Source organism: Mobula hypostoma (assembly GCF_963921235.1).
Source record: "Mobula hypostoma chromosome Y unlocalized genomic scaffold, sMobHyp1.1 SUPER_Y_unloc_5, whole genome shotgun sequence".
Lineage (NCBI taxonomy): Eukaryota > Metazoa > Chordata > Chondrichthyes > Myliobatiformes > Myliobatidae > Mobula > Mobula hypostoma.
The window spans coordinates 156,202-169,484 of NW_026948175.1; the positions used below are offsets into that span (position 1 = coordinate 156,202).

General features: G+C 48.2%; 1 pseudogene; it reads right to left on the reverse strand.

Moving 5' to 3' along the window:
• Window positions 1-7,623: 7,623 nt before the first annotated feature.
• LOC134341436 (uncharacterized) lies at window positions 7,624-12,929 on the reverse strand (annotated as a pseudogene).
• Between the last annotated feature and the right edge of the window lie 354 nt (window positions 12,930-13,283).

The window sequence follows — 13,283 nt, forward strand, 5'->3', positions numbered from 1 at the left end:
GTTCTGAGTTGGATGATCAGCCACGATCATAATAAATGGTGGTGCAGGCTCGAAGGGCCAAATGGCCTACTCCTGCACCTATTTTCTATGTTTCTATGTTTCTATGAATAAGCCTACCGTGTGGAACCTTGTCAAATGCCTTACTAAAATCCAGATAAATCACATCCACTGCACTACCCTCACCTATATGCCTGGTAACCCCCTCAAAGAACTCTATCAGGCCTGTTAGACACGATCTGCCCTTCACAAAGCCATGCTGACTGTCCCTGATCAGACCATGATTCTCTAAATGCCTATAGATCCTATCTCTAAGAATCTTTTCCAACAGCTTTCCCACCACAGACGTAAGGCTCACTGGGCTATAATTACCCGGACTATCCTTGCTACCTCCTTCCTGATGGTTGAGGTGTAATAGCTTCCCTGAACCTGGTGTTGTGGGTCCTGAGACTCCTATACCATCACGCTGATGGTTGATGATTATTAACTATTCGTGAATCTGGTTCTGTGGGTACTGAGGCTCCTGTACCTGCTTCTTGATGGTTAACGTGTAACAATTATTCCTGAACCTGGTGGTGTGGGTCTCGAGGCTCCTGTCTCTTCACCCTGATGTTTAAGGGGTAATACCTGTCCCTGAACAAGGTAGTGTGGGTCCTGAGGCTCCAATACCTTCACCCTGATGCTTGAGGGGTGATAACTGTTCCTGAACCTGGTGGTGTGTGTCCTGAGGCACCTGTACCTCCTTCCTGATGGTTGTTGGTTAATAACTGATGCTAAACCTGGTGTTGGGTGTCTTGAGGCTCCTAAAACTTCACTCTGATGTTTGAGGGCTAATAACTGTTTCTGAATCTGGTGGTGTGGGTCCTGAGGCTCCTAAACCTTCACCCTGATGTTTGAGGGGTAATAACTGTCCCTGAACCTGGTGGTGTGGGTCCTGAGGCTCCTGTACCTCCTCACTCTGATGGCTAAGGTGTTATTACTGTTACTGTACCTTCTGGTGTGTATCCTGAGCTCCTGTACCTTCACCGTTATGGTTGAAGGGTAATGACTATTCCTGAACGTGGTGGTGAGGGTCCTGAGGCTTCGGCACATTCACCCAGAAAGTTGAGCAGTAATAACTGTTCTTGAAACTGGTATTGTGTGTCCTGAGGCTCCTGTACCCGCACCCTGATGGTTGACGACTTTTATCTATTCCTGAACATGGTGGTGTGGGTACTGAGGCTCCTGCCCCTCCTTCCTGATCGTTGAGGGGTAATAACTGTTCCTGAACCTTATGGTGTGGGTCCTGAGGATGCTGTAATTCCTTCCTGAATATTGAGGTGTAATGAATGTTCCTGAACCTGGTGGTGTGAGTCCTGAGCCTCTGGTACCACCTTCCTGATGGTTGTTTGTTAATAACTGCTCCTAAACAGGGTGGTGAGGGTACTGAGGATCCTGTACCGTCACCATGACGGTTGAGGTGGAAAAGCACTTCTTGTACCTGGACGTGTGGGTCCTGAGGATCCTGTACTTCCTTCCTGTTGGTTGAGAGGTAATAACTTTTCCTGAACCTGGTGGTGTGGGTCCTGAGGCTCCTATATATTCAGCCTGATGGATAAGGGGTGATAACTGTTCCTGAACCTGGCTGTGTGGGTCCTGAGGCACCTGTACCTTTACTCTGATGGTTGACCGGTAATAATTGTTTCTGATGCTGGTGGTGTGGGTCCTGAGATCCTGTACATTCACGCTTATGGTTTTGGCGTAATAACAGTTCCTGAACCCACTGGTATGTGTCCTGAGGCTACTGTACTACTTACCTGAAGGCTGAGGGGTAATAACTGTTGTTGAAACTGGTTGTCTGGGTCCCACGGCTCCTGTACCTCCTTCCTGATGGTTGTGGGGTAATAACTTCTCCTGAAACTGATGTTGTGTGTCCTGAGACTCCTCTACCATCATCCTAATGGTTGACGAGTATTAACTATTCCTGAACCTGGTGGTGTGGGTCCAGTGGCTCCGATATCTCCTTCCTGATAGTTGAGGTGTAATAACTGTTCCTAAACCTGGTGGCATGGGTACTGAGGACCCTGTACTTACTTCCTGATGGTTTTGGCATAATAACTGTTCCTGAACCCGCTGGTGGTGTGGGTACTGAGGATCCTGTACCTACTTCCTGATCTTTGAGGGGTAATAACTGTTCCTGAACCTGGTGGTATGGGTCCTGAGGCACCTATACCTTTACTCTGATAGTGAAGTTTAATAACTGTTCCTGAACATGGTGGTGTGGGTCCTGAGGCTCCTGTATGTTCACCCTGATGTTTGAGGGATAATAATTGTCCCTGAACCTTGTGGTGTGGGTCCTGAGGCTCCTATACCTTCAGCCTGATGTTTAAGGGGTAATAACTGTTCCTGAACCTGGTGGTGTGGGTCCTGAGGCACCTGTACCTTTACTCTGATGGTTGAAGGGTAATAACTGTTCCTGAACCCGCTGGTATGTGTCCTGAGGCTACTGCACTACTTTCCTGAAGGCTGAGGGGTAATAACTGTTGCTGAACCTGGTGGTGTGGGTCCTGCAGCTCCTGTATCTCCTTCCTGTTGGTTGAAGTGTAATAACTGTTCCTGAATCTGGTGGTGTGCGTCCTGAGGATGCTGTATTTCCTACCTGAAGGTTGAGGGGTAATAACTGTTCATAAACCCGTTGGGTTGGGCCCTGCAGCTCCTGTACCCCCTTCCAGATGGTTGAGGGGCAATAACTGTTCCTGAACTTGGAGGTCTGCACCTTCAGACTTCCTGTACATTCACACTGATGGTTGAGGTGTAATAACTGTTCCTGAACCTGGCGGTATGCGTCCCGAGGCCCCTGTACCATTACCCTGATGCTTGAGGGACAATACCTGTCCCTGAACATGGTAGTATGTGTCCTGAGTCTCTATACCTTCACCCTGATGGTTGAGGTGTAATAACTCTTCCTGAAACTGGTGATGTGGGTCCTGAGCCACCTGTACCTTTACTCTGATAGTTGAAGGTTAATAACTGTCCCTGAACCTGGTGGTGTGGGTCCTGAGGCTCCTGTGTATTCACCCTGATATCTGAGGTGTAATAACTGTCTCTGAACCTGGTGGTGTGGGTCCTGAGGCTCCTGTACCTCCTTCCTGGTGGTTGTTGGTTAATAATTGATCCTAAACCTGGTGGTGTGGGTACCGATGCTCCTGTACCAGCACCATGATGGATGAATGGTAAGAACTTTTCCCGTACCTGGTCGTGTGGATCCTAGAGATCCCATATATCCTTCCTGATGTTTGAGTGGTAATAACGGTTCCTGAACCTGGTGGATTGGTTCCTGAGGGTGCTGTCCCTCCTTCTTGATGTTTGAGGGGAAATAACTGTTCATGAAACTGGAGTTGTGGGTCCTGAGGCTCCTGTACCACCATCCTGATGGTTGAGGGGCAATAACTGTTCCTGAACTAGGAGGTCTGCACCTTGAGACTTCCTGTACATTCACCCTGATGGTTGAGGTGTAATAACTGCTCCTGACCATGGTGGTGTGGGTCCTGAGGCTCCTGTACCTCTTTCATAGAACATAGAACATAGAACAGTACAGCACAGTACAGGCCCTTCGGCCCACAATGTTGTGTTGACCCTGAAATTCTGCCTCCCGTATAAGCCCCCACTTTAGATTCCTCCATATACCTGTCTAGTAGTCTCTTAAAATTCACTAGTGTATCTGCCTCCACCACTGACTCAGGCTGTGCATTCCACTCACCAACCATTCTCTGAGTAAAAAAACCTTCCTCTAATATCCCCCTTGAACTTCCCACCCTTACCTTAAAGCCATGTCCTCTTGTATTCAGCAGTGGTGCCCTGGGGAAGAGGCTCTGGTTATACACTCTATCTATTCCTCTTATCATCATGTCTCCTCTCATCCTCCTTCCCTCCAAAGAGTAAAGCCCTAGCTCCCTTAATCTCTGATCATAATGCATACTTTCTAAACCAGGCAGCATGCTAGTAAATCTCCTCTGTACCCTTTCCAATGCTTCCACATCCTTCTATAGTGAGGTGAACAGAACTGGACACAATACTCCAAGTGTGGCCTAACCAGAGTTTTATAGAGCTGCATCATTACATCGCGACTCTTAAACTCTATCCCTCAACTTAAGAAAGCTAACACCCCATAAGCTTTCTTAACTACCCTATCCACCTGTGAGGCAACTTTTAGGGATCTGTGGACATGTAGCCCGAGATCCCTTTGCTCCTCCACACTACCAAGTATCCTGCCATTTACTTTGTACGCTGCCTTGGAGTTTGTCCTTCTAAAGTGTACCACCTCACACTTCTCTGGGTTGAACGCCATCTGCCACTTCTCAGCTCACTTCTGCATCCTATCAATGTCTCTCTGCAATCTCTGACAATCCTCTACACTATCTACAACACCACCAACCTTTGTGTCATCTGCAAACTTTCCATCCCACCCTTCTACCCCCACATCCAGGTCGTTAATAAAAATCGCGAAAAGTAGAGGTCCCAGAACAGATCCTTGTGGGACACCACTAGTCACAATCCTCCAATCTGAACGTACTCCCTCCACCACCACCCTCTGCCTTCTGCAGGCAAGTCAATTCTGAATCCACCTGGCCAAACTTCCCTGGATCCCATGCCTTCTAACTTGCTATAAAGCTTTTAAAGATATGTAAACAGGAAAAGACTGGTAAAGACAAATGTAGGTCCTGTACAGACAGAAACAGGTGAATTGATTATGGGGAGCAAGGACATGGCAGACCAATTGAATAATTACTTTGGTTCTGCCTTCACTAAGGAGGACATAAATAATCTTCCAGAAATAGTAGGGGACAGAGAGTCCAGTGAAATACATGTTAGTAGGGAAGTGGTGTTAGGTAAATTGAAGGGATGAAAGGCAGATAAATTCCCAGGGCCAGATGGTCTGCATCTCAGAGTGCTTAAGGAAGTAGCACAAGAAATAGTGGATGCATTAGCGATAATTTTTCAAAACTCGTTAGATTCTGGATTAGTTCCTGAGGATTGGAGGGTGGCTAATGTAAACCCACTTTTTAAAAAAAGAGGGAGAGAGAAATCGGGGAATTATAGACCCGTTAGCCTAACGTCGGTAGTGGGGAAACTGCTGGAGTCAGTTATCAAAGATGTGATAACAGCACATTTGGAAAGCGGTGAAATCATCGGACAAAATCAGCATGGATTTGTGAAAGGAAAATCATGTACGACGAGTCTCAAAGAATTTTTTGAGGATGTAACTAGTAGAGTGGATAGGGGAGAACCAGTGGATGTGGTATGTTTGGATTTTCAAAAGGCTTTTGACAAGTTCCCACACAGGAGATTAGTGTGCAAACTTAAGGCACACGGTATTGGGGGTAAGGTATTGATGTGGATAGAGAATTGGTTAGCAGACAGGAAGCAAAGAGTGGGAATAAACGGGACCTTTTCAGAATGGCAGGCAGTGACTAGTGGGGTATCGCAAGGCTCAGGTTTGGGACCCCAATTGTTTACAATATATATTAATGACTTGGATGAGGAAATTAAATGCAGCATCTCCAAGTTTGCGGATGACACGAAGCTGGGCAGCAGTCTTAGCTGTGAGCAGGATGCTAAGAGGATGCAGGGTGACTTGGATAGGTTGTGTGAGTGGGCAAATTCATGGCAGATGCAATTTAATGTGGATATATGTGAAGTTATCCACTTTGGTGGCAAAAATAGGAAAACAGATTATTATTTGAATGGTGGCCAATTAAGAAAAGGGGAGGTGCAATGAGACCTGGGTGTCATTATACACCAGTCATTGAAAGTGGGCATGCAGGTACAGCAGGCGGTGAAAAAGGCGAATGGAATGCTGGCATTTATAGCGAGGGGATTCGAGTACAAGAGCAGGGAGGTACTACTGCAGTTGTACAAGGCCTTGGTGAGACCACACCTGGAGTATTGTGTGCAGATTTGGTCCCCTAATCTAAGGAAAGACATCTTTGCCATGGAGGGAGTACAAAGAAGGTTCACTAGATTGATTCCTGGGATGGCAGGACTTTCATATGAAGAAAGACTGGATGAACTAGGCTTGTACTCATTGGAATTTAGAAGATTGAGGAGGGATCTGATTGAAACGTATAAAATCCTAAAGGGATTGGACAGGCTAGATGCAGGAAGATTGTTCCCGATGTTGGGGAAATCCAGAACGAGGGGTCACAGTTTGAGGATAAGGTGGAAGCCTTTTAGGACTGAGATTAGGAAAAACTTCTTCACACAGAGAGTGGTGAATCTGTGGAATTCTCTGCCACAGGAAACAGTTGAGGCTAGTTCATTGGCTATATTTAAGATGGAGTTAGATATGGCCCTTGTGTCTACGGGGATCAGGGGGTATGGAGGGAAGGCTGGTACAGGGTTCTGAGTTGGATGATCAGCCACGATCATAATAAATGGTGGTGCAAACTCAAAGGGCTGAATGGCCTACTCCTGCACCTATTTTCTATGTTTCTATGTTTCTATGAATAAGCCTACCGTGTGGAACCTTGTCAAATGCCTTACTAAATCCATATAAATCACATCCACTGCACTACCCTCATCTATATGCCTGGTAACCCCCTCAAAGAACTCTATCAGGCTTGTTAGACACGATCTGCCCTTCACAAAGCCATGCTGACTGTCCCTGATCAGACCATGATTCTCTAAATGCCTATAGATCCTATCTCTAAGAATCTTTTCCAACAGCTTTCCCACCACAGACGTAAGGCTCACTGGGCTATAATTACCCGGACTATCCTTACTACCTCCTTCCTGATGGTTAAGGTGTAATAACTTTCCTGAACCTGGTGTTGTGGGTCCTGAGACTCCTGTACCATCACGCTGATGGTTGATGATTATTAACTATTCCTGAATCTGGTTCTGTGGGTACTGAGGCTCCTGTACCTCCTTCTTGATGGTTAAGGTGTAACAATTATTCCTGAACCTGGTGGTGTGGGTCTTGAGGCTCCTGTATCTTCACCCTGATGCTTGAGGGGTAATAACTCTTCCTGAACCTGGTGGTGTGGGTCCTGAGGCACCTGTACCTCCTTCCTGATGGTTGTTGGTTAATAACTGATCCTAAACCTGGTGTTGTGCGTCCTGAGGCTCCCATAACTTCACCCTGATGGTTGAGGGGTAATAACTCTTCCTGAACCTGGTGGTGTGGGTCCTGAGGCACCTGTACCTCCTTCCTGATGGTTGTTGGTTAATAACTGATCCTAAACCTGATGGTGTGCATCCTGAGGCTCCTATAACTTCACCCTGATGTTTGAGGGGTAATAAACTGTCCCTGAACCTGGTGGTGTGGGTCCTGAGGCTCCTAAACCTCACCCTGATGTTTGAGGGGTAATAACTGTCCCTGAACCTGGTGGTGTGGGTCCTGAGGCTCCTGCAAATTCACCCTGATGGCTAAGGTGTTATTACTGTTCCTGTACCTTCTGGTGTGTATCCTGAGCTCCTGTACCTTCACCGTTATGGTTGAAGGGTAATGACCATTCCTGAACGTGGTGGTGAGTGTCCTGAGGCTTCGGCACATTCACCCAGAAAGTTGAGCAGTAATAACTGTTCTTGAAACTGGTATTGTGTGTCCTGAGGCTCCTGTACCCGCACCCTGATGGTTGACGACTATTAGATATTCCTGAACATGGTGGTGTGGGTACTGAGGCTCCTGCCCCTCCTTCCTGATCGTTGAGGGGTAATAACTGTTCCTGAACCTTATGGTGTGGGTTCTGAGGATGCTGTAATTCCTTCCTGAATATTGAGGTGTAATGAATGTTCCTGAACCTGGTGGTGTGAGTCCTGAGCCTCTGGTAGCACCTTCCTGATGGTTGTTTGTTAATAACTGCTCCTAAACACGGTGGTGAGGGTACTGAGGATCCTGTACCGTCACCATGACGGTTGAGGTGTAAAAGCGCTTCCTGTACCTGGACGTGTGGGTCCTGAGGATCCTGTACTTCCTTCCTGTTGGTTGAGGGGTAATAACTTTTCCTGAACCTGGTGGTGTGGGTCCTGAGGCACCTGTAACTTCACTCTGATAGTTAAGGGGTAATAACTGTTCCTGAACTTGCTGGTACGTGCCCTTCCTGTTGACTGTGGGGTAATAAATGTTACTGAACCTGGTGCTGTGGTTCCTGCGGCCCCTGTACATCCATCCTGATGGTTGAGGGGTAATAACTTTTCCTGAACCTGGTGGTGTGGGTCCTGAGGCACCTGCACCTTCACTCTGATAGTTGAAGCTTAATAACTGTTCCTGAACCTGGTGGTGTGGGTCCTGAGGCTCCTGTATCTTCACCCTGAGGTTTGAGGGGTAATATCTGTTCCTGAACATGGTGATGTGGGTCCTCAGGCTCCTGTACATCCTTCCTGATGGTTGTGGGGTAATAACTCTTTCTGAAAGGGGTCTTGTGGGCCTGAGACTCCTCTACCATCACCCGGATGGTTGACGAGTATTAACTATTCCTGAACCAGGTGGTGTGGGTCCTGTGGCTCCGGTATCTCCTTCCTGATGGTTGAGCTGTAATAACTGTTCCTAAACCTGGTGGCGTGGGTACTGAGGATCCTGTACTTACTTCCTGATGGTTTTGGCGTTATAACTGTTCCTGAACCCGCAGGTGGTGTGGGTACTGAGGATCCTGTACATACTTCCTGATGTTTGAGGGGTAATAACTGTTCCTGAACCTGGTGGTGTGCGTCCTACGGCTCCTGTACATCCCTCCTCATGGTTCAGGGGCAATAAGTGTTCCTGAACCTGGTTGTGTGGGTCCCGAGGCTCCTGTACATTTACCCTGATGTTTGAGAGTAATACCTGTCCCTGAACCTGGTGGTGTGGGTCCTGAGGTTCCTATATCTTCACCCTGATGGTTGAAGGGTAATAACTCTTCCTGAACCTGGTGGTATGGGTCCTGAGGCTCCTATACCTTTACTCTGATAGTAAAGTTTAATAACTGTTCCTGAACATGGTGGTGTGTGTCCTGAGGCTCCTGTATCTTCACCCTGATGTTTGAGGGGTAATAATTGTCCCTGAACCTTGTGGTGTGGGTCCTGAGGCTCCTATACCTTCAGCCTGATGGTAATAACTGTTCCTGAACCTGGTGGTGTGGGTCCTGAGGCTACTGCACTACTTTCCTGAAGGCTGAGGGGTAATAACTGTTGCTGAACCTGGTGGTGTGGGTCCTGCGGCTCCTGTATCTCCTTCCTGTTGGTTGAGGTGTAATAACTGTTCCTGAATCTGGTGGTGTGCGTCCTGAGGATGCTGTATTTCCTACCTGAAGGTTAAGGGGTAATAACTGTTCATGAACCTGTTGGGTTGGGCCCTGCAGCTCCTGTACCCCCTTCCAGATGGTTGAGGGGCAATAACTGTTCCTGAACCTGGTGATATGGGTCCTGAGGCTCCTGTACTTTCACCCAGATGGTTGAGTGGTAATAACTGTTCCTGAACCTGTTGGGTGGGGTCCTTAGCCTCCAATACCTCCTTCCAGATGGCTAAGGTGTAATAAATGATACTGAACCTGGTGGTGTGTGCCCTGAGGCTGTTGTACCTTCACCCTGGTTGTTGAGGTGTAATATATGTTCCTGAGCATAGTGGTGCAGTTTCTGAGGCAACTGTAACTACATCCTTAAGGTTAAGGGGCAATAACTTCTCCTGAACCTGGTGGTGTGGGTCGTGATGCACCTGTATATTCTCCCTGATGGTTGAGGAATAATAACTGCTGCTGAAACTTGTGGTGTGGGTACTGAGGTTCCTGTACCATCACCATTAAAGCTGGGGGGTAAAAACTGTTCCCGTAACTGGTACAGTGGGACCTGAGGATCCTGTACTTCCTTCCCGATGATTGAGGGGGAATAACTGTTCCTGAACCTGGCGGTATGCGTCCCGAGGCCCCTGTACCATTACCCTGATGCTTGAGGGACAATACCTGTCCCTGAACATGGTAGTATGTGTCCTGAGTCTCTATACCTTCACCCTGATGGTTGAGGCGTAATAACTCTTCCTGAACCTGGTGATGTGGCTCCTGAGCCACCTGTACCTTTACTCTGATAGTTTGAGGTGTAATAACTGTCCCTGAACCTGGTGGTGTGGGTCCTGAGGCTCCTGTACCTCCTTCCTGGTGGTTGTTGGTTAATAATTGATCCTAAACCTGGTGGTGTGGGTACCGATGCTCCCGTACCAGCACCATGATGGATGAGTGGTAAGAACTTTTCCCGTACCTGGTCGTGTGGATCCTAGAGATCCCGTATATCCTTCCTGATGTTTGAGTCGTAATAACTGTTCCTAAACCTGGTGGATTGGTTCCTGAGGGGGCTGTCCCTCCTTCCTGATGTTTGAGGGGAAATAGCTGTTCATGAAACTGGTCTTGTGGGTCCTGAGGCTCCTGTACCACCATCCTGATGATTGAGGGGCAATAACTGTTCCTGAACTTGGAGGTCTGCACCTTGAGGCTCCTGTACATTCACACTGATGGTTGAGGTGTAATAAATGTTCCTGAACCTGGCGGTATGCGTCCCGAGGCCCCTGTACCATTACCCTGATGCTTGAGGGGCAATACCTGTCCCTGAACATGGTAGTATGTGTCCTGAGTCTCTATACCTTCACCCTGATGGTTGAGGTGTAATAACTCTTCCTGAACCTGGTGGTGTGCGTCCCGAGGCCCCTGTACCATTACCCTGATGCTTGAGGGACAATACCTGTCCCTGAACATGGTAGTATGAGTCCTGAGTCTCTATACCTTCACCCTGATGGTTGAGGTGTAATAACTCTTCCTGAACCTGGTGGTGTGGGTCCTGAAGCTGCTGAACATTCTTCCTGATGGTTATGGGATAATAACTGCTCCTGAAACTGGTGGTGTGGGTCCTGATTTCCTGTACTATCACCCTGATGGTTGATGAGTATTATCTATTCCTGAACCAGATGGTGTGGGTCCTGAGGCTCTGGTATCTCCTTCCTGATGGTTGAGGTGTAATAACTGTTCCTGAGCCTGGTGGGGTGTGCCCTGAGACTCCTGTACCTCCTTCCAGAAGGTTGAGGTGCCATAACTGCTCCTGAACCTGGTGGTGTGTGTCCTGAGTCACCTGTACCTCATTCCAGATGGATGAGGGGTAATATCTGTTCCTGAACCTGCTGGTGTGGGTCATGAAGCTCCTGTACCTCTTTCCTGGTGGTTGTTGGTTAATAACTGTTCCTAAACCTGCTGATGTGGGTACTGAGGCTCCAGTACCGTCACCAAGAAGGTTGAGGGGTTAAAACTGTTCCCATAACTGGTACTGTGGGACCTGAGGATCTTTTATTTCCTTCCCGATGTTTGAGGGGTAATAACTGTTCCTGAACCTGGCGGTGTGCGTCCTGCGGCTCCTGTACATCCATCTTCATGGTCAGGGACAATAACTGTACCTGAACCTGGTTGTGTGGGTCCCGAGGCCCCTGTACAATTACCCTGATGCTTGAGAGGCAATACCTGTCCCTGAACATAGTCGTGTGGGTCCTAAGGCTCTATACCTTCACCCTGATGGTTGAGGTGTAATAACTTTTCCTGAGCATGGTGGGGTGGGTCCAGAGGCTCCTGTACCTCCTTCCAGAAGGTTGAGGGGCCATAACTGCTCCTGAACCTGGTGGTGTGTGTCCTGAGTCACCTGTACCTCGCTCCAGATGGATGAGGGGTAATATCAGTTCCTGAACCTGGTGGTGTGGGTCATGAGGCTCCTGTACCTCATTCCTGGTGGTTGTTGCTTAATAACTGTTCCTAAACCTGCGGGTGTGGGTACTGAGGCTCTAGTACCGTCACCAAGAAGGTTGAGGGGTTAAAACTGTTCTCGTACCTGTTAGTGTGGGAGCTGAGGATCCTGTACTTCCTTCCTGATGTTTGAGAGTTAATAACTGTTCCTGAAACTGGTGGTGTGCGTCCTACGGCTCCTGTACATCCATCCTCATGGTTCAGGGGCAATAACTGTTCCTGAACCTGGTTGTCTTGGTCCCGAGGCGATTATACCTACCCCCTGATGTTTGATGGGTAATACCTGTCCCTGAACATGGTGGTATGGGTCCTGAGGCTCCTATACGTTCATCCTGATGGTTATGGGGTAATAACACTTCCTGAACCTGGTGGTGTGGGTCCTGAGGCACCTGTACCTTTACTCTGATAGGCGATGGTTAATAACTGTCCCTGAACCTGGTGGTGTGTGTTCTGAGGCTCCTATGTCTTCACCCTGATATTTGAAGGGTAATAACTGTCCCTGAGGCTCCTGTACCTCCTTCCTGGTGGTTGTTGGTTAATAACTGACCCTAAAACTCGTGGTATGGGTACGGAGGCTCCTGTACGAGCACCATGATGGATGAGGTGTAAGAACTTTTCCCGTACCTGGTCGTGTGGATCCTGGAAATCCCGTATATCCTTCCTGATGTTTGAGTGGTAATAACTGTTCCTGAACCTGGTGGATTGGTTCCTGAGGGGGCTGTCCCTCCTTCCTGATGTTTGAGGGGAAATAACTGTTCATGAAACTGGTGTTGTGGGTCCTGAGCCTCCTGTACCACCATCCTGATGGGTAATACCTGGTGGATTGGTTCCTGAGGGGGCTGTCCCTCCTTCCTGATGGTTGAGGGGCAATAACAGTTCCTGAACCAGGTGGTATGGGACCTGAGGCCCCGGCATCTTCACCATGATGGTTGAGGGGTTATAACACTTCCTGAACTTGGAAGTCTGCACCTTGAGGCTCCTGTACATACACCCAGATGGTTGAGGTGTTATAACTGCTCCTGACCATGGTGCTGTGGGTACTGAGGCTCCTGTTCCTCACTCTTGATTGTTAATGTGTAGTAACTAATCCTGAACCTGGTGGTGTGGGTCCTGTGGCTCATGTACCTCATTCCTGGTGGTTAAGGTTTAATAACTGTTCCTCACCTGGTGGTGTGTATCCTGCAGCTCCAGCACATCCTCCCACATGGTTCAGGTGTAATAACTGTTCCTGAACCTGGTGTGTGGGTCCTGAAGCTCCTGTATCTTCAGCCTGATGGTTGAGGGGTAATAACTGTTCCTGAACCTGGTGGTGTGATTCCTGAGGCACCTGTACCTTTACTCTGATATTTGAAGGTCAGTAACAGTTCCGGAACCTGCTGGAATAGGTCCTGAGGCTCCTCTATTTTCACCCTCATGTTTCAGGGGTTTATTAACCCTTAAACACCAGGAATGAGGTACATGTGCCACAGGACCATTACCACCAGGATCAGGATTAGTTATTATTCGCTAACGATCAAGAAGGACAAACAGGAGCCTCAGTACCAACAGCACCATGGTCAG